This window comes from Triticum dicoccoides, chromosome 4B, assembly GCF_002162155.2.
Source record: "Triticum dicoccoides isolate Atlit2015 ecotype Zavitan chromosome 4B, WEW_v2.0, whole genome shotgun sequence".
NCBI classification, from domain to species: domain Eukaryota; kingdom Viridiplantae; phylum Streptophyta; class Magnoliopsida; order Poales; family Poaceae; genus Triticum; species Triticum dicoccoides.
In genome coordinates this window covers 562,603,446-562,630,154 of record NC_041387.1, presented here as the reverse complement: position 1 = coordinate 562,630,154, position 26,709 = coordinate 562,603,446, and positions in this window count along the sequence as shown.

Below are 26,709 nucleotides of genomic sequence, written 5' to 3'. Positions count from 1 at the left end.
GCGCCGCCCGCCTTCATCTCCGAAGCCGCCTCGCCACGCCGGAGTCACGCCGCCCTGCCGTTGACCTCGCCGTTGACCGCTAACCGAACCGGTATAAAAACCGCTCTGGTTCACCGGTTTATTTTTTTAGTTTCGGTTTAGATCGGTTTTCTTTTTTAGTTAGTTTATATAACGCACGTTCACCCGTTATAATCTGTTAACGAATGAATTCGTTCGTTAGTCTCTGTTAGCGGACGTTCGTCCGATAGATTTTTCTTTTTTCTATTTATTTTTCATCCAGGGACCTATCCGCAAATAAGTTTTATCACGATTTAGCCCCTGATATTCAAACTAGCGTAACTTTTAGCTCGTTTATCCAAATTAGATGAAACCAACGCCTAAATCTTCGTAACAGTCCCCTCTTTCCAGTAAACCAACTTGAACATGATTTTTATAATTTAAAATTTGAGTTTAGTTCAGATTAGTATGCAATCTTATTCCATTTGTATCTTGAGTTTCATAACTTCGTTTGAGTTGATTCTTTTTGGAAATCGTAGCTAATCACAAATACGTACTGTTAAGATCTAATCCACATGAAAAAAATGCTATTAGGTTTTGTTTTCCATTTAGTTCAGTTATTTGCTTGTTTCGAGTTTTATTTGGATCTTTTCCCGATTTCTCTTTGCATCGTTTGATTGATTGCTTATGTATGCTACTATTCATCTACTCTAGATTTCCGGAGTGCGAAGCTTGTTACTACGAATCTCTAGAGTATTCTGATCGCGAGCAAGGCAATTTACTCTTTGATGATACTCTTTTATACCCAGTTTTTACTATGCATTAGCTTTGCCCCTCAAATATTTGCATGAGTGGATTTGGCAACATGTGGTTTGGTTGTAGTGCTTGAGGTAGGAACCTATTACCTTCGATCACCCCGGGAATATACGTTATGCTCAACTATTGCTTAGCCATGCTAGTAGACGGGGATTGGATCGTGATACACATGGAAGTTGTGAGAGACATTAATTCTGGATCACATTAAGGTGGCAACTTTAATACACATCTTGGTGGATTGGTTCGGAGACCTGGAGAATCTAGTGCTAGCCCGCTTGGGAAATCCCGTAGTACCCGTGTGATTTTTCCTCGGTTCGCCTCCCAGGCTCAAAAGGATCATATGATATTTCATGCCTAGAAACTTCTGTGTGTAGCCACAAGCCATTATGGGCGCTGGCGTAGTTGAGTAAGTTGCATGAGCTCTTGAAGAGGTGGACTAGCATATGTAGGTGAAAGTAGGTGTATCGGTCTACCCAGAGTAGAGAGTTAATGCTTCAGAAAGACTATGTCTCGATCTTTCGATCATGCATGCGGTCGATTCTTGTGGGGAAAAGTATGCAACCTCTACAGAGTGTATAAACTAATCATGGTTAGCCGTGTCCCCGGTTATGGACATCTTGAGTATCTAGAAGTGGATATTATTGTTGATCTCATCACTCTTTAATTAATGAATTGGGTTTAATGATGATACTTGTTTAATAGTGGGATTTGAGTTTGAGGAACCTTCTCAAATATTGGTTTACAATTGTAGTAAATAAAATTTATTCCTTTGTTGTAGGGAAAATTAGCTTTATGCAAAACATTAAACTTAGAGCCTCCACTAGCCAAATATGCATGTAGATATAGTTCTTGCATTCATTGCTTTACACTGTGACTCTGCCAGCATAATAAATGTGCTGACATATACCGCTGCAACGTCTCATGTTGCAGACTTTACCGACGATGAATAAGGTGCGATAGGTCGTTGTCATGAACTTAGCTATGTCGTTGGAGTTGATGGACTCATTTACCTTTGAAGCTTCCATAGTTATTTTAGTTTAGATGGCCTTCAACCATTATATTTGTGTAACAGATACTCTTTATGAGGACCTCGATGTAATAAGTATGTGATTAAACTCTGTTATAATTCCGCGAGTACTGTGTGATAGCATACAGATCCAGGGATGACACTTAAGCACAGAGAGTTTGGTCCATTGGGATCATGGTCACTACAAGATGGTATCAGAGCCCACGCTGACTGTAGGACGTGACCACTAGGAAAAGCCACAAGATTTCTCTTCTTTTCTCATTTCTAATTCTCCTCTATTCTACTCTATAGATGGCGGACCCCAGGAAAAAGTTCACTCAGCCGGATGACGACACTCCTTTCAGACGACACTTGAAGGAACTCACGAAGTACCTGAACATCGGACTACCAAGCCTCACTTGAGCTTTCTCTGCAACTTTGCCGGAAGAGGAGCCCTGGAGTATCAAAGTTTGTGTACCTGGGAGGACGTTTGCGCCAACAACGGAGCCCATTGATTTTACCTTGGATGCACCAAGTTGGAACTTGGGAAAGAGCATGGCAGTGCACATCACTTTTGGACACATTTGTGAGGTGTATCACAAGGAGCATGAAGACACAGTCTATCAGATATGTGGACGCCGAGACGAGGAATGGGAGATGATTCGTACCAAGAAGGATGGATCAATTACAGTTTACATTCAGCAGATGGATCAGCACATTTGTCGATACGAGAACCAGATGTGCTCTATCCTGAACAAGACCAAGAAGCTGATGAAGAAGAATATCGAGCTAGAATAGGAACTCAACTCAACACGCGATGGATATGAAGAAGAAATTGATGTACTATTGGAGAAACATGAAGACCTGAAGAAGAAGCTAGGAATACCCGTGGAGAACCAGAGGCGAGAACCTGAAGTGGAGATCCGTTCGGAGGACTACATCATCTTGGACGACACCGACATGGACAGTGATGCAAATGATGACAGTGATGATGACTGAGGGAGTCCTGGATTAGGGGGTGTCCGGATGGCCGGACTATGACCTTTGGCGGACTCCCGGACTATGAAGATACAAGATTGAAGACTTTGTCCAGTGTCCGGATAGGACTTTCCTTGGCGTGGAAGGCAAGCTTGGCGATACAATATGTAGATCTCCTCCCATTGTAACCGACTCTATGTAAACCTAGCCCTCTCCGGTGTCTATATAAACCGGAGAGATTTAGTCCTTAGGACGAACAACAATCATACCATAGGCTAGCTTCTAGGGTTTAGCCTCTCTGATCTCGTGGTAGATCAACTCTTGTACTACCCATATCATCAATATTAATCAAGCAGGAGTAGGGTTTTACCTCCATCGAGAGGGCCCGAACCTGGGTAAAAACATCGTGTCTCTTGTCTCCTGCTACCATCCGCCTAGATGCACAGTTCGGGACCCCCTACCCGAGATCCACCGGTTTTGGCACCGACATTGGTGCTTTCATTGAGAGTTCCTCTGCGTCGTCACCTTTAGGCCCAATGGCTTCTTCGATCATCAAACACGAGGCGGTCCAGGGTGAGACTTTTCTCCCCGGACAGATCTTCGTATTCTGTGGCTTTGCATTGCGGGCCAATTCACTTGGCCATCTGGAGCAGATCGAAAGCTACGCCCCTAGCCATCAGGTCAAATTTGGAAGTTTAAACTACACGGCTGACGTCCGCGGAGACTTGATCTTCGACGGATTCGAGCCACACCCGAGCGCGCCGCACTGTCACGATGGGCATGATCTAGCTCTGCCGCTGGACAATCCCCAAAGCGCCGCTCAGGTGTCCGCTCTGACCCTTAGCTCGGAGCCGACTGCACCGGTCCAGGACGGGTGGCTGGACGCCGCCTCGGGGGCTGCAATCTCTACGGCGATCGAGCCGAACACCAATCTTGTCCTTCACGAAGCTCATGACTCTAGGGTGCCGGACTCCGTTCTGGACTCCAAATCTTCCGCACCCCTCCCGATCGAACCCAATTGGGCTCCGATCATGGAGTTCACCGCCACGGACATCTTTCAACACTCGCCCTTTGGCGACATCCTGAATTCACTAAAGTCTCTCTCTTTATTAGGAGAGCCCTGGCCGGACTATGGTCAGCAAGGTTGGGATGCGGACGACGAAGAAATTCGAAACCCACCCAGCACCCACTTCGTAGCCACTGTCAACAATTTAACCGACATGCTCGACTTCGACTCCGAAGACATCGACGGTATGGACGCCGATGAAGGAGACGACTAAGAACCAGCACCTATAGGGCACTGGAAATCCACCTCGTCATACGACATATACATGGTGGACACCCCAAAAGAAGGGGATGGCGATGGAACAACGGAGGATGATCCCTCCAAGAAACAGCCTAAGCGCCGGCGTCAGCGGCGCCGCTCTAAACCCCGCCAAAGCAAAAACGGTGAGTCCGGCACCGGAGACAATAACACCCCGGACAGTGCCGAAGACAACCCCCTCCAGCAGGATTCAGCGCAGGAGGATGGAGAAGCCAGCCCTCATGAGAGAGCGGCAGACAGAGAGGTCGAGGACGATAATTATATCCCTCCCTCCGAAGACGAAGCAAGCCTCGACGACGACGAATTTGTCGTGCCTGAGGACCCCGTCGAACAAGAGCGTTTCAAACGCAGGCTCATGGCCACGGCAAGCAGCCTCAAGAGAAAACTACAACAACTTAGGGCTGACCAAGACTTGCTAGCCGACAGATGGACGGAAGTCCTCGCCGCCAAAGAGTACAAACTCGAACGCCCCTCCAAGAGCTACCCAAAGTGCAGGCTGCTACCCCAACTAGAGGAGGAAGCAACCAAACCTACATCACCAGCGTATGATGTGGCTGATCAGCCACCCCGTGGCCGCGACAGAGAGGCCTTTCGGCCCTCAACTCAAGCCGCACCCCGGCGCCGCTCAAAAAGTACCAAGGAACGGGGAAACGCGCCAGACCTGCGAGACATATTGGAGGACAAGGCAAGGCAAACAAGATCGATCTATGGATCGCGTGGGTGCCCCACGACACGTGACGATAACCGTCACATCGGATATGGCAAATACGGCCAGGCCGAACAGAACAGACAAAGCTCATACGAGCTACGTCGTGATATAGCCCAGTACAGATGCGCCGCACACCCACTATGCTTCACAGATGAAATAATGGATCATCAAATCCCCGAGGGCATTAAACCCGTAAACATCGAATCATACGATGGCACAACAGATCCCGCGGTATGGATCGAGGATTATCTCCTTCATATCCACATGGCCCGTGGTGATGATGTACACGCTATCAAATACCTCCCACTAAAGCTTAAAGGACCAGCTCGGCATTGGCTTAACAGCTTGCCAGCAGAGTCAATTGGTTGCTGGGAGGACCTGGAATCCGCATTCCTTGACAATTTCCAGGGCACCTATGTGCGACCACCACACGCCGATGACCTAAGCCACATAATTCAGCAGCCAGAGAAATCGGCCAGACAATTCTGGACACGGTTCCTAACCAAGAAAAATCAAATAGTCGACTGTCCGGATGTAGAGGCCCTCGCAACCTTCAAGCATAACATCCGAGACGAATGGCTTGCCCTACACCTAGGATAGTAAAAGCCGAAATCCATGGCAGCCCTCACGACACTCATGACCCGCTTTTGCGCGGGAGAAGACAGCTGGCTAGCTCGTAGCAATAACATGACCAAGAGCCCTGGTAATTCGGATACCAAGGACAACAATGGCAGGTCACGTCGCAACAAGAACAAGCGCCGCATTAACGGCGTCAACACTGAGGATACGGCAGTAAATGCCGGATTTAGAGGCTCTAAACCCGGTCAGCAAAAAAAGCCATTCAAAAGAAATACTCCGAGCCCATCCAGTTTAGACCGGATACTCGATTGCTCATGCCAGATACACGGCACCCCCGAACAACCAGCCAATCACACCAACAGGGATTGTTGGGTGTTCAAGCAGGCAGGCAAGTTAAGTGCCGAAAACAGAGACAAGGGGCTGCATAGCGATGACGAGGAGGAGCCCCGGCCGCCGAACAACAGAGGACAGAAGGGCTTTCCCCCACAAGTGCGGATGGTGAACATGATATACGCAACGCACATCCCCAAAAGGGAACAAAAGCGTGCGCTCGGGGATGTATATGCATTGGAGCCAGTCGCCCCAAAGTTCAACCCATGGTCCTCTTGCCCGATCACCTTTGATCGAAGGGACCACCCCACTAGCATTCGTCATGGCGGATTCGCCGCACTGGTCCTAGACCCAATCATTGACGGATTTCACCTCACTAGAGTCCTCATGGACGACGGCAGCAGCCTGAACTTGCTTTATCAGGATACAGTGCGGAAAACGGGCATAGATCCCTCAAGGATTAAACCCACAAAGACGACCTTTAAAGGCATCATACCAGGTGTAGAGGCCAGTTGTACAGGCTCAGCTACACTCGAAGTGGTCTTAGGATCCCCGGATAATTTCCGAAGCGAGGAGTTAATCTTCGACATAGTCCCGTTCTGCAGTGGCTATCACGCCCTGCTCGGACGAACCGCATTTGCAAAGTTCAATGCGGTGCCGCACTACGCATATCTCAAGCCCAAGATGACAGGCCCTCGTGGAGTCATTACGGTCAATGGAAACACCGAACGCTCTCTTCGAACAGAGGAACACACGGTGGCCCTCGCAGCGGAAGTACAAAGTAGCCTCTCAAGGCAATTCTCCAGTCTGTCTGTTAAGCGTCCGGACACCGTCAAGCGTGCCTGGAGTAACCTACACAAGACCGTCCGGCACATTCTGAGCTAGCATAGCAGTGCGGCCCCAACCCCAGCCCTCGCGATATTGCGGAACCAGTACCACGCATACGTAATTACGCTCTAGAAATACCATGGGCATAAGGGGAGGGGCACAACCACGACATGCCCAGAATACGGCTTAACCGCACTTGGGGCTCCCTATTTTTATGATTTATCTTTTTTTTTACATTCAGGACTCCACTATTCGGAAGACCTGTCCGGCAGTACAATCGCCGAACACACGCTGCAACAGCCAGGGAGACAGCAAGCCACGTCGAACGTCCAGGTGGTCTCTATAACGAGCTAAATACCTGTCTTACCTAAAGTCTCGCAGCTTGCCCCTAGAAGGGGACATGTCAAATAATCCCATCTCTTGCTTATCGCACTATTTGTATCGTTCTGCTATCATAGAAGCCCTTTCATAAACAATATATAGCTCTTGTCTATTATTGCATTTATTTCTTACATATGTTCAGTTTTGACATTATGCAATCGTACACTTTGGTACGGCCAATACACCAGGGGCTTAAGTTCCCCAAAATACGGTGTGAGAAGACCGAACACTCTCATGAGTGCGGCACCCCAAACTTATAGCATTATATGCATCGGCTCCGAATCATGTCTTGGGTCAATAGTTGGGTTTGCCCGGCTCCCATGTTTTGGTACCTTACGTTCCGCTATATCGGCTAAGGTAGTGCTGGGAGAATTACTGCGATTGTGCCCCAGTTGAGCTGGGTTAACACCTCAGTAGAGAAAGCTAAAACTGACCGTCATGATAGGGCGAGAGCCGGTCGCTGTTCGCGAGGTTTTTCGAGTCCTTAAAGACTTATGCCGCTTAGAGCGAGGAGCTGGCTTTGTCCGGCCTAGGCGTGGATAGCGCCCCGAACTCGGTCTTCCGAATACTAGGGGCTTCGCCGAAATTTAAAATTATAGAATTCTATGGCTAAGTGAGAGTGATAAAGCATTATAAGTCTGATTGCCTTGTTCGTTGTGCTGAGCGCCTCCCTCGACGGACCCAAGAATGGGAACAAGAGCGCTCAGGTTTATCCCGAACACCCCAGCACTCGTGGCATGGGGGTAGAAGACGACGACTTGCATCTCTCAGATTTAATAAACAACCGCACAGAAGGTAATATTTTAAATTCAAAAAGTGTTGCTTCGCGCATATGAACAAGTTTTCAGCGCACAGGATAAACACGAGCGAGTTTACTCAAAAATTACATCCCTGGTACATTCATTCGCCACAAGGCGAGCACCCTTCAGGATGCCCTCATAATACATCTCGGGCCTGCGATGCCCCTTCCCCTTCGGTGGCCCTTCTGTCACCAGCTTCTCAGCATCCAGCTTGCCCTAGTGCACTTTAGCACGGGCAAAACCCCTACGGGCGCCTTCGATGCATACGGAGCGCTTGATGATTTCAAGCCGCGGACAGGCATCCACCAGCCGCCTCACCAGCCCGAAGTAGCTGTCAGGCAGGACCTCCCCAGGCCACAGCCAGCCTATAAGGCCCTTCATGGCCTGTTCGGCCACCTTATGGAGCTCGACCAGCTGCTTCAGCTGGTCGCTCAAGGGCACCGGGCGTCTGGCCTCAGCATACTGGGACCAGAACACCTTCTCCGTCGAGCTCCCTTCTTCGGCTCGGTAGAATGCGGCAGCGTCGGACACACTGCAGGGCAGATCTGCGAATGCTCCTGGAGAGCTCCGGATTCGGGTAAGTAACACGTAATTCACTTTCACATGCTTGCTTTGCATAAAGAATGCCTTACCAACCGCTATATTTTTCATGGCCTCGATCTCCTGGAGGGCTTTTTGGGCTTCGGCCTTGGCAGACTTGGCGCTTTCAAGTGTCGAGGCAAGCTCAGACTCTCGTGTCTTTGAGTCAAGCTCTAAACTCTCGTGTTTCTTCACGAGAGCATCGAGCTCTTGCCGCACTTCCGCCACCCGCGCCTCTTGTTTCTCTCGCTCGGTGCGCTCCATGGCCGCATTGTCTTCGGCCTTGGACAGCGCTTCCTTCAGGGTCGCCACCTCGGTTGTGGCCCCTGTAACATTCATGTTGGTCCTGTCATTATTTGCAACCAGGTATTTTTATATATATTTACATAAGGCACTACCTACCTTCCTTGTCCTCGAGCTGCTTCTTGGCAAGGCCGAGCTCATTCTCGGACCGCTCGAGGTTCTGCTTCAATGCATCGACCTCCGCAGTCAGTGCGGCAGAGGTCAGCAGCGTAGCCTGCATTCCCATATTGACATATTTCTGTTAGACTCCTGCGTATATCTTTTTAGATCCTCAGTCCGACTTTTCTTTCCGAACACCAAACTGAGCATCAGGGGCTACTTTCTATGCAGTAACATTTTTACATGTTTTAAATACATACCTCAAAGCTTGTTAGAAGGCTGGCATAGGCTTTTGTCAGTCCGCTCTTGGCGGACTGAACCTTCTTGATCACCGCACTCATAACAGTGCGGTGCTCCTTGTCGATGGAGGCGCCGTTAAGCACCTCCATCAAATTGACCGGCGCCTCCAGTTGGACGGAGGCCGCCGGCGACGTAGGCTTGCCCTTCTTGCGAAGGGGCCACCTGCCGGACTCCGGAACCACTGAAGGTTCTGGTGCGGTGTCCGGCCCAGGGCCGGACTTAGATCCCTCCAGGGTTTTATCCCCTGCGGGCCTGGAGTCCGGGAGGTCGCCTTGCTGCGCCTCCAGGACCACCTCCTCCTGGATCAGCCCCTTTCGGGACTCCGCCTCGGCTTCGTCTGTAGGGCGGGGGGAGGAAGACGTCGGGAGTGAAAGACTATTCATATCCGACGAGTACAGGGAGCCACTCGACGAATCGTCGAGCTGAGCCTTGGGCGGACTACATAATTATATTCGGCGTTGGAAGGTACTGAGCAATAAAGGAACACCGTGAGTTATTCTGGTATCCGGATACTTACGATTTTGCCAGGGGCTTGGCCCTGGATGGCCACTCCTCTCTGCCGTCTTCGGTGTCGGAGGCGTAGTCCGGAAGAAGGGTCTTCCCCTTCTTGGACCCTCTGGCCTCCCCAGTTGGGGCGGCCTTCCTTTTCTTTCCTCCCCCCGTTGGAGGGGGAGAGGCTACTTCTTCCTCATCATCGTCTTCAGAGGAGGAGTGCGCTTCGGGGTCGTCGGGCGATGAGTCCGACACCACCAGTCGCCGGGAGCTCCTTCGAGTTCCCGTGGACTTCTTCTTAGCCTTCTTCTCCGGCACCACGTGGGGTGCCGGGACCAGCAGCTTCATCAGGCGGGCGTCTGCTGGGTCTTCGGGCAAAGGAGCCGAGTAGTCAATCTGTCCGGCCTTCTTCTGTAAAACTATGAAAAACAAATACCCTGTAATGGGTAAACTAAGCTTACCGCGCTGGCTTGGCGCTTCGCGCAGAATCCGCGATCCTCGGTAATGGGAGGGTGGACCTCGGAGCTCTTGAAAAGCACCTTCCAAGCATCTTTGTGTGTTGTGTCGAAGAGCCTGGACAGAGTTTGGTGCTGAGCTGGGTCGAATTCCCACAGATTAAAAGCCCGCCATTGACACAGGAGGATCCGGCGGAAGAGCATGACCTGGACTACGTTGACGAGTTTAACCTTCTTGTCCATCAGGTTCTGGACGCAGGTTTGGAGTCCGGTTGCCTCTTCCGGATTACCCCATGACAGGCCCGTCTCTTTCCATGAGGTGAGCCGCATGGGGATGCCAGATCGGAACTCGGGGGCCGCTGACCATTCAGGGTCACGCGGCTCGGTGATGTAGAACCACCCCGATTTCCACCCTTTGATGGTTTCCACAAAGGAGCCCTCGAGCCATGTGATGTTGGCCATCTTGCCCACCATGGCGCCTCCGCACTCCACTAGTCGGCTGCCCACAACCTTCGGCTTGACATTGAGGGTCTTCAGCCATAAGCCGAAGTGGGCCTGGATGCGGAGGAAGACCTCACACACGATGATAAACACCGAGATGTTGAGGATGAAGTTCGGGGCCAGATCATGGAAGTCCAGGCCGTAGTAGAACATGAGCCCCCGAACAAACGGGTGAAGAGGAAAGCCCAGTCCGTGGAGGAAATGGGGGAGAAACACGACCCTCTCATGGGGCCTGGGGGTGGGGATGAGCTGCCCCTCATCTGGGAGCCGGTGCGCGATGTCGTTGGACAAGTATCCAGCTTTCCTCAGCTTCTTGATTTGCCCCTCCGTAACGGAGGAGGCCATCCACTTGCCTCCCACTCCGAACATGATTGGAGAAGGTTGAGGTGGGAAGTGCGGACTTGGGCGTTGGAGCTCGAGTGCGCAGGAATGGATAAGCGAAGGAGGAGGAAGGCATAGATGGAAAGGGTGGATTCTTATCCCCTTATATGGGAGGCCGAAACCATGTGCCCCCACCAGCCTAGTAAAACTCGCTTATCTCCCAAGCGCCGTGATTAATGGCGCGGTTAGGTTACCCACGCTCGTATTGATGAGAATCCCGGAATAAGGGGACACGATCTCTGCTCTGACAAGACGTGCCAAGGAAACCGCCTCGCTAAACACGCTGAGGTGCGACAGTAAAACGATTCGAATAAAGGCTTGGTTGTGGCATGATGTCACGCTATAGAATACGTCAGCAGATTAGATTTTTGCGAATATCATTCTCTCTATGGTGGTATGTGGAAACTATTTTGTAGAGCCGGACACTATCCTTGTGTTCAACATCTTCTATGAAGTATTCGGAGGAGGAACCCGCCTTGCAATGCCGAAGACAATTTGCGCGCGGGACTCGTCGTCATTGATGCCTGGTTCAGGGGCTACTGAGGGAGTCCTGGATTAGGGGGTGTCCGGATGGCCGGACTATGACCTTTGGCCGGACTCCCGGACTATGAAGATACAAGATTGAAGACTTCGTCCCGTGTCCAGATAGGACTTTCCTTGGCATGGAAGGCAAGCTTGGCGATACGATATGTAGATCTCCTCCCATTGTAACCGACTCTGTGTAACCCTAGCCCTCTCCGGTGTCTATATAAACCGGAGAGGTCTAGTCCATAGGACGAACAACAATCATACCATAGGCTAGCTTCTAGGGTTTAGCCTCTCTGATCTTGTGGTAGATCAACTCTTATACTACCCATATCATCAATATTAATCAAGCAGGAGTAGGGTTTTACCTCCATCGAGACGGCCCGAACCTGGGTAAAAACATCATCTCCCTTGTCTCCTGTTACCATCCGCCTAGACGCACAATTCGGGACCCCCTACCCGAGATCCGCCGGTTTTGACACCGACAATGACTACATAGACGAAGCTGGAGCAGATATTATGGAGTCTTCCACCGATCAAAATTTCTAGACGACCACCATGTTACTAATAGTATTCTTCCAAGTAGTTAGCTTCGATCGATTTGTAATCATAGTTTAGATCGTTTGTGTGAACCTTGTTTGATATTGAATGAAGTGAATTGATTGTGTTTGCCTCATGTACATATGGGTAGTGAAATCTCTCTTAGACCTATTTCTATTCTGTTTTCTCACCCCCTCTAACCCATCAGATGCCTCCGAGACGTGACACTGGATTCGTGTTCCCACCGGAGCTCACCCAGCTGACCTAGCAACAGAATGCCTTGATGTAGATGCTAGTTCAGAATCAGAATTGGAACCAAGGCAACAACAACAACAACCCACCGCCACCACCCCCTGTTGACAATCTAGCCCGTTTCCTGAGGTTGAATCCACCGGTGTTCTCTAGCAGCACCAAGCCGATAGTTGCAGATGATTGGCTCTGCAAGATTGGAAGAGAGCTGACCACTACCAGATGCACATATTCGGAGAGAGTGTGCTTTACCGCACATCATCTTGATGGACCCGCAACTTCTAGGTGGGAGAACTTCACCACCACTTACCCCATAGCTACAGTTACATGGGATCAGTTTCAGCAGGCCTTCCGCACCGCACATGTTTCAGCTCAAGCTATGAGTATGAAGAAGCGTGAATTTCACAACTTGCGCCAAGGAAGTCGTACAGTGGGACAGTATGCGTAAAAATTAAGCAAGTTAGCACGCTATGCCCAGATAATGTGGCCACAGATGCCGCGAAGCAGGAGAAGTTTCTTGAGGGACTCAATGATGAGCTGAGGATGCAGTTGATGGTGGCAACCTTCAACAACTACCAGGAGTTGGTAGACAGGTCCCTCGTGATAGAAGGCAAGCAGCAACAGATTGATAATCACAAGAGGAAGTATGGATAAGGGAGGTACACTTCTGGAGCTCAGCAGAAGCCTCACTATTACCCGTACTAGGGGGGACATACTCATAACCATGGAGGACATACGCACAATGGAGGGAGTTCACACAACCACAATGGCCCCAAGAATGGCAATGGGAATGGAGGCAGCAATAGTCAAAACCGTTCCAACCGCGTGACACCCGCCAAGAAGGATCTAAGTCACATTACTTGTTTCAAGTGCGGGAAGACCGGGCATCACGCCATTGAATGTTCTGAAGCAAAGAATGGAAATGGCAACGGAAGTTCTGGAAAGAAGCCCAACCCCTTCACCAGAGGTCAGGTGAACCACGTCAGTGTGGAGGAGATTGAGGAGCATCCCTACGCAGTTGTCGGTAAGTTTTTAATTAATGCATTTACAACACTTGTTATTTTAGACACTGGAGCATCTTATTCATTCATATCAAGGGGATTTGTGGACAAGTTTAAGTTGCCAACCATAGCCCTTAAGTCACCTATGTTAGTAAGTTCCCAGGAGTAGAGTATATGGCTAGTAGGGGATGTTATCAGCTGCCAGTGACCATAGGTAGACATGTTTTCCCCACCGGCCTTATTGTCCTAGAGTCACAAGGATTGGATGTGATCCTAGGCATGGATTGGCTATCCAAGTTTGAAGGAAACATCGACTGCGCTAGTAAATCAATTCTTCTCACCACCCCGGAAGGAAAGAGGATCAAGTATGTGTCTATGCATGCGCCGAGGAGGAATCAGGTGAATTCCTATCGAGAGTTGTTCAGGAGGAAGTACCAATGGTGAAGGACTACCCCGATGTATTTCCGAAGGAGTTACCAGGCATGCCGCCAGATCGAGATATTGAGTTTATGATTGAGTTATTGCCAGGCACCGGACCAATATCCAAGTGGCCGTATCAGATGCCCGCAAATGATCTGGAGGAAATTAAGAAGTAGATTAAGGAGTTACTGGAGAAAGGTTATATTCGACCAAGCTCATCCCCTTGGAGAGCTCTAGTGCTTCTAGTTGAGAAGAAGGATGGATCTTTGAGGATGATTGTTGATTATCGTGCGCTGTATGAGGTGACGATCAAGAACAAATACCCTCTGCTGATGATTAATGATTTGTTTGACCAGCTACAAGGAGCTAAGGTTTTCTCCAAAATTGATCTTCGGTCAGGTTATCACCAGATGAAGATCCAAGAGCAGGATATACCTAAGACAGCTTTTACTACGAGGTATGTGATATATGAGTATACAGTTATGTCATTTGGTTTGACTAATGCCCCTGCCTATTTCATGAGCATGATGAACAAGGTGTTCATGGAGTTTTTGGACAAGTTTGTCGTGGTGTTCATTGATGATATATTGGTCTACTCAAAGAATGAAGAAGAGCATAAGGAACATTTGCGCTTGGTTCTCGAGAAGCTCAGGGAACATCAGTTATATGCCAAGTTCAGCAAATGTGAATTATGGTTGAAGGAAGTTGGATTTCTCGGACATGTTATATCTAGAGAAGGAATATCAGTAGACCCTACCAAGGTTGCTATCAGGACCCGGATTCAAAGTCACACCGATCTAGCATGTAACACCTCATATCACATTGCGGCCTCACGCACGGTATTCCCACAGATGCCACCTTACCTGGCCCGGGACCATTTGCGCCTTTTGGCTCACATATATGATAGTGTCGCTAGCATCCATATGACAAAGAACCCGGGCTAACATGACTAGTTGTAAACCCAAAGTAGCGCTAACTTATAGGGATAGGCATACATAACCCAGCAACGAACGTGTCAATCAACAACGCATGAACCCAGGTCGTAGCAAGCTACAATGACTTAAAGGAACAACGCGTGACATTTCCCCGAAGGGACAGACACATGAACGAAGAAGGACACATGCCGGCCAGCCTAAGTGCTCTGGAGCTGTAACAAGCTACCAGGGCTCAGTGGAAGAACTAGGAGACATTTCCCGGTAACAGAGGCTACCAAGGATAAACAACTAGGTTGTCACATCCCACACATACCAAGAATTTCAAATCATGCACACAATATGCTCAATATGTGCAAATACAACATGGTATCACACCAAAACTCTACAACTCAAGTACTTTATTTAAAAGGCTCTGAAGAGCCATACATATCATTCATACAGATGGGGGTCACACGACCCGACATTCAAGTCATACAAGCATACAAGCACAAATGTAAGCAACTTGTCTGAGTACAGACAACTAGAAAGCAAAAGGCTTGAGGAAGCCTAACTATCTACAAGGGTCCTTCACATGCTCAGGATCATCACCTGGGCATCAGGCTACTCATCAACATCGAGGTCTATGTAAAACCCTTCAGAAGGGGCGGCATTCTCTTATGCAACAGTAATTAAGCAAACATGAGTACAAAGGTACTCAGAAAGACTTATATCAGATCCTACATGCATGCACATTATCAACAAAGGGATAGTGGAGTTTATTGCAGCAAGCCAGCTTTGACTCTTGGATAAACTATCCTACGAGACAACAAATTATAAATGTTTTGGGAACATGAGTCCACCACTCTCCACAACAATACACTACCGCGGATCCTCTTCCATCATCCTACGGAAGGGCCATCCATGGCACTCACACTCGTCTTGAGGCTTTTATTAGTTTCCATTTACTTGTCTATGAACCGTATAGGCAACCAAGTAGTCCTTTACCATGGACGCGGCTATTCAAATAGAAGATGTTAACCCTGCAGGAGTGTACTTCTTCATACATGTTTCCACCACTTAGCGTCTGCACACGGCATGTCCTCGGCAGACTTAAAGTGAAAGCCGATGTGGGTGTAGACCATGACTTGACTAACCACAAAAATCCCTAGTATAGGGTTATCGCCTATTTAGGTTCCATCCGCAGGGAGTCCGGCCGAGGTTTCCACATACGACCCCGAACGATGTGTACAGGGTTCTGAAACTCCAAACGGCCGCCAGCATACCCGGCCACGTACCTACCGCATCACAGCCCACCCCGAGGGTCAGCGCTGCGCACGGCCTCTAGTATACTACAAACACCAGAAACTACTTGCAACTCCTGGACAAAGGACAAGGGCGTTTAATAAGTCAAGAAGGGTCATATTTGAGGGCCCAATGCATGGTAGTAGCTGAATCTTAAATCACACATACAGATCTCAGTTCATAGGGACGGTTCCAATGAAACAACCCACCATGTACTCCTACATGGCCTCTCATCGATACCTTTACCAAATCGTGTTCAACACTTCACTCTCATCACGGACATGATCATTTAACTCTAGCCAATCACCCAGATGAACCAGACCTGACACGACTCTAAGCATAGCAGGCATAGCAAGGTAGGAAACACAATCATGGCTCAAAAAACTCCTACACATGCTAGTGGGTTTCATCTAGTTACTGTGGCAATGACAAGTCATGCAGAGGAAATGGGTTCAACTACCGCAGCACACAGCAGTTTGAAATGTTGTTGTCTTAAATGCAGTAAATGAGAGCAGGAGCGAGAACATGGGATTTTTTTGATATGATCAAATGGTGGTTGCTTGCCTGGCAGATAGGTAGATGGGTACTGTCCTTCAGTTGGATATTCACGGTAATCCTCATGAGCAAAACCTACCGCAGAGAACATACCAGTAACACAATCAATACATGACAATATGCAACAATATGATGCATGCATATGACATGGCAAAATGAGTATGTTGGGCTAATGCAACTACAACCAGATGGGTTTGAGCCATTTTGAACCAAGGGTTCAACCCCAAACTCATCTTATGGATTTAAATGGTGCTTTATCATTTTTTTCACGAAACAGTAGGGTTAAGTTGCTTAAACATGCATGAAACCAGTACATATGGATAGATTGGATTTTTCTGATCATATTTCATATATAAATCTTTGCATTTGGAGTTACAGATTAATTTCTATGATTTTTTGAAGTTTGGAACAATTTCTGGAATTTCCTAAATAAGAATAAATCCAGAAAAAGCATTGCTACATCAGCACTGCATCAGCACTGCATCAGCAGGTCAACTGTGTGGTCTAGGTCAAACCTGACCAGTGGGACCCACTGGTCAGTGACACAGTTAGTTAACTAACTAATTAAAGTTAGATTAATTGCCAATCTAGGTTTGACCAAAGGCAGGGCCCACATGTCAGTGACCTAGGGGGTCAAATCCCTAGTCAAACTGGGTCAAATCGATGGCATTTAGCTGCCAGCGACGACCAGACGCGGCGGAAGGTGCGGGTTCGCACTCCGGTGACAAAATGGGCGGCGGGGGCCACCTACCTGTAGCTGGGAGCGAGCCGCATCGAGTGGTGGTGGTGGTTGAGCTCGGGGTCGCTGGAAACGACGCCGACGATGAGCTTCGTGGCTACTGGAGCTCGGTCGAGCTCGAACTCGACGTTGCAGTGCACGTGGAGGTACGGGGCTAGCTCCTACAAGGCCTACATGGTGCGGGGAGTGCGTTGGACATGGTGGTGAGGCCGTTGCATGGCCGAAGCCACATCAGCAACGAGCTGAGGCGGCGGCGCGTGCGGGTGTGCTCAGTGTGGTCGCTACGGCATGCGGCAGCGAGAATGGAGAGGGGGAGGAGAGGTAGGATCTCACAGCGGTCACGGCGAGCTAGGAAACTGGGTCGGGGACGAGCTGGAGCGAGTAGGGCAGCAAAGTGGATCTTCGGCGACGGCGAGGAGGAGCGAGGTCTGTTCAATGGCTCTGGGGCGAAAGAGCGCTCGGGGCTCGATCTGCTCGATGAAGCGGACGATGGCGGAGCTTATGGACATGGGCGGGCGGCGAGGAGGCGACGGTGGCTGCAGCTACAATGGCGGTGAAGCTGCGGTGGCATCGGCCATGGTGGGGAGATAGCGAGAGAGAGGCGCAGGGGGGCGAGTGAGGTGTCAGGGAGGTCGGGGCGACGAGGAGGAGTTCATCCACGCGTCCAGCGGCTCGGAGACAAGCAGGTGGAGGCATGGCGGGCTCGGGCGCGCCGGCGCTTACCTTCCTGCCTGCCTGGCGGGAGGAAGTAGCTGACTGGCCATGGGCCAGCATAGTGCTGGGCCGCCAGGTAGGTTTGGCCAAGTAAGTGTTTTTCCTTTTTTATTTTCTGTTTTCTATTTCTTCTGTAACTTCAGGGCTTTATTAAAAATACCAAAACAGTCCCAAAAATCTTGAAACTGCTCAAGGCCACTGTTTAGAATATTTCCAACAGTAAACATTTTAGTTCATGATTATTTGGACATTTAAAATATTATATAGCATTTAAATGCCCAAATGCTAATAGACTATGATTTAATTCAGTGATCCAATGATGTCCTAGAAAAGTGTGCACCATTTTTGTCAGAGGTTCTAGACCAAGGCAAAGATGATGAACATTTTTGAAGGGAATTTCAGGTTCATTGAAAAAGAATTTTAGTAACCCTAGTTAAGTTAGGTAGTGTTGGGGGTTTCTGCCATCCCCATTTCTCCTTTGTGTGAAAAGTAATCATGATTCAATCACTCTAATGCATGCGCTGACTAGGGTTTTGACAACTCACCCCCACTCAGGAAAATCTCGTCCCGAGATTTAGGATCCGCCGGAAAGAAAGTGGGGTACTCAAGTCGAAGACGATCCTCCCTTTGCCAGTAGCTTCTTTCTCGGAATGGTGTGACCATTGAACCTTGAGAAACTTGATGTTATGGAGTTGAGTGGTACGCTCGGCTTGATCAAGGATACGAACGGGATATTCCCGGTATGTGAGATTATCTTGGAGATCAAGCGTTTTGTGGTCCACTCCACGGATAGGATCCGAGAAATAACGCCTGAGTTGAGAAACGTGGAAAACATCAAGAACTCTGGAAAGATGCGGAGGTAGTTCCAATTGGTAGGCAACTTCTCCTTGTTTGGCAAGAATGCGAAAGGGACCAATGTAGCGAGGAGCCAAATTTCCTTTGATACCGAAGCAATGGGTTCCCTTCACAGGAGTAACCTAAGGTACTCCTTTTCGTGAACTTCAAAAGTCATGGCCTTATGTTACAATCATATTGGCTCTTTTGACGAGATTGGGCTGTTTTCAACTTCTCACGAACAATGGGAACTTGCTCTTCTGCTTCCTTGATCATATCCGGGCCAAAGAATTATCTTTCCTCGGTTTCTGACCAGTTAAGAGGCGTTCAACACCTTAGTCCATAGAGAACTTCAAAAGGAGCTTTGCCCAAGCTAGATTGATTGCTATTGTTATAAGCAAATTCGGCAAATGGAAGGCATTTCTCCCAATCCATTCCGAATGAGATAACAGAAGCTTGGAGCATATCTTCTAGAATTTGATTGACGCATTCTACTTGACCACTTGATTGAGGGTGGAAGGCGGTGCTAAAGGAAAGACAAGTCCATCAAGAGACACTGTTCAAGAAATATACAAATCTGAGTTGAAGGCGGTGCTAAAGGAAAGGCATATTGGAAACTTATCCAAAATCAAGAGGTGAAGAGACTTCCACGATCTGAGTTAATCTCCAATGGAACACCATCAAGAGACACTGTTCAAGAAATATACAAATCTGCTAGCTGGCTAGCGGTTATACTCTCTCGAATAGGGAAGAAATGGGCTACTTTGGAAAGACGATCGATGCAATGAAGATAACATTATTCCCTCTCTTGGTTCTGGGAAAACCGATGATGAAATCCTGTGACACTCCAAAAATTTTGTGGTTTTTGTTTTCAGAAAGAGCCTTGCTTGGTTTAAAGAAGGTCATTTAAACCCTTCTTAAAAACCTCTCTTCTGAGTTTTCCCTCTAAAAATCTTTTCTTGGATTTAGTTTCTTCTAAAAAGAAAACCTTTTTGGTTTTGGGCTTTTCTTTGGTCTTGATCCCTTCCTGTTTTTACCATGCCTCTTATGGTAAAATTCTCCCGAAACCCCTCCTTCCACTTTGGGACAACCCAAACATTCTGTCCCAACTAGTTAAATCCATTTTTGGATTCTATCTCATTTATTTCTTTTCCCAAAACAATTCAGTCCTTTATTTTGAGCCTAGGTAATTTGCAAAGCAAGTACCTTAATGCCTTTGAACTTTGATCTCAACTCAACTCCTCTGGATAGTCCTTAGCACCCACAACCTAGAACCATCAAGATCCACTCTTCTCCTTTTCAAAATTATCAAAATTCACCCTCTGCAAGTTTGGACCAGATTTGTAAAATTTGGTGAAATTCATATCTGCACTTCTCCAAAAATTCCACCAAAATTCAGGCAACCCCCAGTTGCAATGAGAGACCACTCCACCAAAAACCAGCTCAAGGAAAAATCCCCACATGCCAATATCATTCTGTCGAACACCTGGCCTGCACTGTTATTGTACATCTTCAGAAATTCAGAAAGTGCAGTGTCGTTTCTTCGTCAGAGTTCAGTCACAAGCCGACTGTGCGCCTGGCGCGTTGCGCATGGCTCCTCCTCCCTGTCCGAAGCACCACACGCGCGCTTGGCTCGTTCCTGGCGTCGGTGGCACCCTGGCCCGCCTGCGCCGGCATCTTACGCGGCGGCAGAAACCACCGTGGCGGCCGACAGGGGGCACCCTGCGGCATAACACCGTTCGGCACCGCCCAAATCATCTGAGACCTCTGCGTGGCCATCTCCCTTGCCAGCGCACGCATGCAGCACCGTCACCGTGGCCGGGCATGCACAGGGCACGCTCTCTCCCGCCGACGTGCCGTACGGCCGTTCCGTCGGGGACAGGCCATAACCACCCTTGCCATGTTGGGTTAGGCACGGGAATGGAACCTGTGCTCCGTCTAGATGATGCTCAAGCCTCTAAACCAACCGTCCAGCCACAGCACCACTGTAATCGCTCGCCGGACTTATCCCGTACACGGCAACCGCCTCGGGCCGGCTATAAATAGCGCCTCCGAGCTCGCTCTCGCCCCCGCACACCTCCACCACCTCACCAAACCCCGCCTAGCCACTGGAAGAGCCTCGAGGGGCCCTTCTTCCTCCACTCCGGCCAACTCCGTCCGCCTCGGGCTCCGGCAGCGTTCTCTCCGGTGAGAACTCCTCCACTGCCCTAGACTTGCCCGTAGTCCCATGGCACCTCCAGGAGACTAACCCCCACTCCAATTTGACGCCCACAGCTCTCTCCAGCGAGGTCCACGACTACCCGAACCACCGTCCGCCGGAGCAAGGGCCGCCATCGACATAGTGCTCGCCGGCGACCACCACCACCACCCATCGACGCGGAAGGACGTACTAAACACGGAGGTACCACCCGATCCCCTTGCCTCGCCGTGGATCGCCGTCGGCGACCACCGCAGCTCTCGGGCGCCGACGAGCCCTGTCTCCCTCGTTTGAATATTCAAACCTGATGGATGGGACCCGCCTGTCAGCCTCTCGTTCTTTTCCTTTAAACGAATCGTTTTCTGGACTTTTCTCCAGAACCCCCTGGGAGTTTTCTGTTTCATTACAGAAAGGTCTCTGAATCAAAACCCTTATAACTTTTAAACAGAAAAGGATTTTTGTTTGATTATTTTTCTGTTCTCTTTAGAATTTTGTCTAGTTTTTTATCAGATTTATTTGAGAATTTATTTGGATTACTTTTGTGCACCTCGCGGTATTTACGTTACGTGTGTATTTTCTTATACCGTAGATACCGGAGGAGGTGACGGAGTCGCGAACTTCACCCAGTTAGACTCCGACTACTCCAAACCAGGCAAGCATGTTTGAACTCTTGATATGATGAGTGTTTGTTGCATGTTTGCATTTAGGAGTTTCATGGCATGTTTATGGACATTTCTTTGAACGTTATATTTCATGCACAGAAGTGGAAAGTAAGTTTTGGAAAGCCATATGTTGTTGGATACATATTTGCATGGCCATGTGATGGCATGAGGATGGGTAAGATGGCAGTGTTGTGGCATGCCAGTCTTATGCCAGTCTAAGTGACTTCAGTGTCATCGTGAATCAAATCACATTCCCATCCATTTCCTTTCCTGTGCTGCCACATGTTTTCCCGCGAGGAATATGGCTTAGTAAGTGCAAACCTTTTTCCTGGTACACACCAAATAGAGAGGCCGGGATGAGGGTTCCATGGCCCTGGATTAAAGCCCGTCATCCGGTCAGGGGGCATGGGTGTTTCCGGTTGGGACCGAGAGGGGGGCACCCCTTAGAGCGCGTGTATAGAAATTTGATCCCATGCTATTCGAGGTTGTGACCTCCCCGTCTCAAAGTTTTTCTTGGACGTTGTCTAGGGTGATTCTTGGCATCATGAGGTGGTATGGGTGTGTACTGGTTAAATGTGTTTCTACCGAAATACCATAAACGGAACTAGTCCTTCGTGGCTATGGAAATCCGTTGGCTGTGGTCAGTTAGTACAAACTCTGTAGAGTCACAAATCATTTAAATCATCTTGTACATGTCCAAGTACTATGTTCATCTTATCTTGTCAGATATCAGCCTCAGTGACAAAACCCGGTGGACTACATGAGTTTTAAATCTGGTTAAGAGTTTATTCCTGTGGATGGACTAACCCGTTATTTACTTTTGATATAAGCCCTTTCTGTGATGTCGCTCAGACGTCCGACTGTGGCAGACTTGTTATTTACATTTGATATAAGCCCTTTCTATGATGTCGCTCAGACGTCCGACTGTGGCATTTCTTTTACAAGCCCTTTCTGTGATGTCGCTCAGATGTCCGACTGGGCATTTCTTTTACAAGCCCTTTTTGTGACGTCCTCAGACGTCCGACTGTGGCATTTCTCTTACAAGCCCCTTCTGTGACGTCGCTCAGACGTTCGACTGTGGCATTTCTTTTATAAGCCCTTTATGTGGTGTCACTGAGACGCCCGACTGTGGCATTTCTTTTATAAGCTCTTTTTGCGATGTCGCTCAGACGTCCGACTATGGCATTTCTTTTACAAGCCCTTTCTGCGATGTCGCTCAGACGTCCGACTGTGGCATTTCTTTTATAAGCCCTTTATGTGGTGTCGCTGAGACGCCCGACTATGGCATTTCTTTTATAAGCCCTTTATGTGGTGTCGCTTAGACGCCCAACTGCGGCATGAACTTTATTTGTTTACCTTTCGAGGCGTCGCTCCAGACACCCGATCGGTTTTCAGTTATTTGTTTTACTTATCAAGTCGTGCAAAAATATTATTATTGCAATGAGCATCATTATTCTTGCTCATGACGCATTCATGCATACATTTGTTATATCTTTTGTCCGAACTGTCTTGCGAGTACTTTCAAAGTACTCACCTGGCTTGTTGATTTGGCCAGATGTTGATGAAGGCGATCTCATGGATGAAGAGTTCGATAGCGAGTCCGACGCCTAGAGGAGTCCCAGTTAGTTCGGTGTGATCCTGCAATTGGTCACTGTATTATATCCGCTTCCGCCACCCCAGAAATAAATACATCGAGCCTCATCTCGATGCTCGATGAGCTGCCAATTAGGAGTCAAGTTATCCACCACCACTTTTTATCTCAAGCTAGTAGCATGTCACCACACCCCTGTGTCATAACCGCCCTTATGTAAGATATTGGCGAGTTTGTAATAATTTGTTGAGCAGCCTCAGCTCAGCCCTGTAATATATTTAATGCTACTGGTCCTCTATTTATCAAGTATTTGTCTACTAGTGAGGATAACTTTTCCTATACTGGGATCTAAAGATCGATTTTCTCAACAATTATTTTATTGAAAAAGCGGTCGTGACAAATCCATACCGATTTTGTCCCATTTCCATTCAGGAATAGCTAAAGGTTGAAGGGTGCCAGCAGGCCATTGATGCTCTGCTTTAACACGACGACAGACGTCGCAATTGGCAATATACTAAGCAATTTCGCTCTTCATCCTAGTCCACTAGAACCTATGGCCTAGGTCCTGGTACATCTTAGTACTACCTGGATGAATGGTGAGAGGGGATTCATGAGCCTCCTTAAGGATCAACTGCCGTAGATGCTGGTTCTTGGGAACCACTAGGCGGTTCTCAAAGAATACAACACCTCGGTCATCCATAGAGAAACATTTAGCAACCCCGCTAGCAATGTTCTCCTGGATGCGATTTATACCTTTATCACGCTTCTGGGCAGCTATGATCGGATCCGTAAGGGTAGGTTTTGACACCAAGGTAGAAAGGAATCCTTGAGGAACAATGTGAAGGTTAAGCTTCAGAAATTCCACATGGAGACGTGGTTAACTTTGTTGTAATATCAGGTTGTTACAATAAGATTTATGACTTAGTGCATAGGCCATGACATTGGCTTTTCCCGGGGTGTAAGTTATTCCTAAGTCGTAATCTGTGATCAACTCGACCCAATGTCTTTGCCTGAGATTCTAAACCGGTTGGGTGAATATGTATTTCAGACTTTGGTGATCGGTGATGATTTCGCAACGATTGTCGAGGAGGTAATGTCGCCAGGTTTTGAGTGCATGGACTACAGCTGCAAGCTCTAGATCATGTGTAGGATGGTTTTCCTCATGTGGATGCAACTGTCGTGAAGCATAGAAAATTACATGACGATCTTGCATGATTATACAACCTAGTCCTTGTCGTGAGGTGTCGCAATACATAACAAAGTCCTTGGAGAAATCTGGTGGTACCAGTACGGGAGCAGATGTCAGGCGTCTTTTCAGTTCCTGAAAACTGTGCTCGCACTGGCGGGTCCACTTAAACTTTTTATCTTTCTTGAGGATTTCAGTTAGAGGCTTATCAACCTTGGAGAAGTTCTTGACAAAGCGGCAACAGTAGCTCGCTAAGCCAAGGAAACTCTGAACTTTCTTGACCAATTCAGGTGGAGTCCAATCAAGAACGGTTTGAACTCGCTCCGGATTGATAACAATACCCTTACCAGATATTACATGGCCTAGGCAGGTCACTTCTGGTAACCAACATTCACATCTAGAAAATTGGGCATAAAGGTGATGCTCTCAAAGTTTCGTCAATACTAGCCTTAGATGTTCGGCATGTTCTTCCTCATTCTTGGAGTAGATGAGTATATCATCGAGGTATACCACGACGAATTTATCCAAGTACTCCATGAAGATCGAGTTCATTAACTGAGAGAAAGTGGTTGGGGCATTGGTCAAACCGAAGGACATGACGGTGTACTCGTATTGGCCATAACGAGTAACAAAGGTTGTTTCAGGAATGTCCCCGTTCTTGATTTTCATTTGATGGTAGCCCAACCTCAAATCCATTTTGGAAAAGACTGAGGATCCAGCGAGATGGTTATATAGGTCGTTGATCCTGGGGAGCGGATACTTGTTATTTATGGTGACCAAATTCACGGGTCGATAATCTACAACCATCCGATCCGTACCATCCTTCTTCTTGACGAAGAGTATGGGACAAGCCCATGGAGAAGAACTAGGATGGATGAAACCCTTTTTTCAAGGACTCATCGAGTTGTTTCTTGAGTTCAGCTAGTTCTAGGGGTGCCATCTTATAAGGTCTCCTAGAGATTGGAACAGTTCCTGGGACAAGATCTATCACGAACTCGACATCCCTATCAGGTGGAACACCTGGCAGTTCTTCTGGAAACACATCCGGGAAGTCACGGACTACCGGGACATCTTCGAGGGCTGGTAAAGGGCTGGCATTAAGAGAGTAGAGTTGATGCTCAGACACTCGGGTCAAGACAATGACTACCTTGACCGATGGATGTGTAAGTTGAACAATCCTAGAGGAACAATCAATCTTAGCATGATGGGCTGTCATCCAGTCCATACCCAAGATGATATTTATGTCCGAGGATTTGAGAGCTATCAAAGATGCAAGGAAAACAAGTATATCGACATGAATTTCATTCCCATGGCTTACTCTAGAAGTTTGCCTCCTAGAGCCAGGATTAGCAATTTCCATGGTGGAGGGCATATCACAAAATGCGGTGTTGTGCAAATGAGCATAGCTCTCAGATATAAATGAATGACATGCTCTAGTATCAAAAAGAATAAATGCCAGATGGCAATTAACAAGGAGCATACCAAGAACGACGTTGGGATCATCCTGAGCCTCTTCAGCTGAGACAAAGTTCACATGGCCACATGCAGCGGCGGCTGGCTTGGCACCTTCCATGTTGGCTTGCCACGGCCAACAGCCTTTTCGGAATGATTGGGATTGTTGATCTGGGGACTCTCTCGCATGTAGTGACCAGATTCTCCACACTTGAAGGATGTCACAGTGTTGGTGCGTGAAGGAGCATTGGCGGCTGATCCACCATAAGTCTTAGGCGGTGCATACTACTGGGTTGCACGAGGCGCTTGATAGGATGGCCTCGGAGTAAACCTGGGTGGCAGAGCTGTGTTTGGCACCCACACCCGGCGCTTCTGAGAGCCAGAACCGGATGAGTAACCAGTGTCATAGGCGTGCTTGCGTGTAGCTTCCAAGTCAGTTTGACCTGTCTCAACACTGATAGCCTTGTTCACTAGATTTTGGAAGGAGGTGCATTCGTATAGATGAAGATCACAGCGAAGCTCGAGGCTGAGTCCCTTGCGGAACCTTGCCTGCTTCTTGGCGTCGGTGGACACTTCTTCAGGTGCATAGCATGCTAGATTTCCAAAATCTATGCTATATGCATCCACGGTTAGCCTGCCCTGGGTGAAGTTGCAAAACTCTTCCCTCTTACGATCCATAAGACCTTCCGAGATGTGGTGATCACGAAAAGCATAGCTGAAATCTTCCCAAGTGGTATCCTGGCCAGCTGGGCGCATGGCCTCATAGTTTTCCCACCAAAGGTTGGCGGGGCCTTCAAGATGATAGGCAGCGTAAGTGACTTTGTCGGCTTCAGCTACGTGTGCAGAACGTAGCTTATGGGTGATGCTACGGAGCCAATCATCCTCATCGAGAGGCTCAAAGGAATGATGGAATCTTGGTGGCTACAACTTGATGAAGTCATTGAGAGACACCAAGTCATTCCTCTGGTGA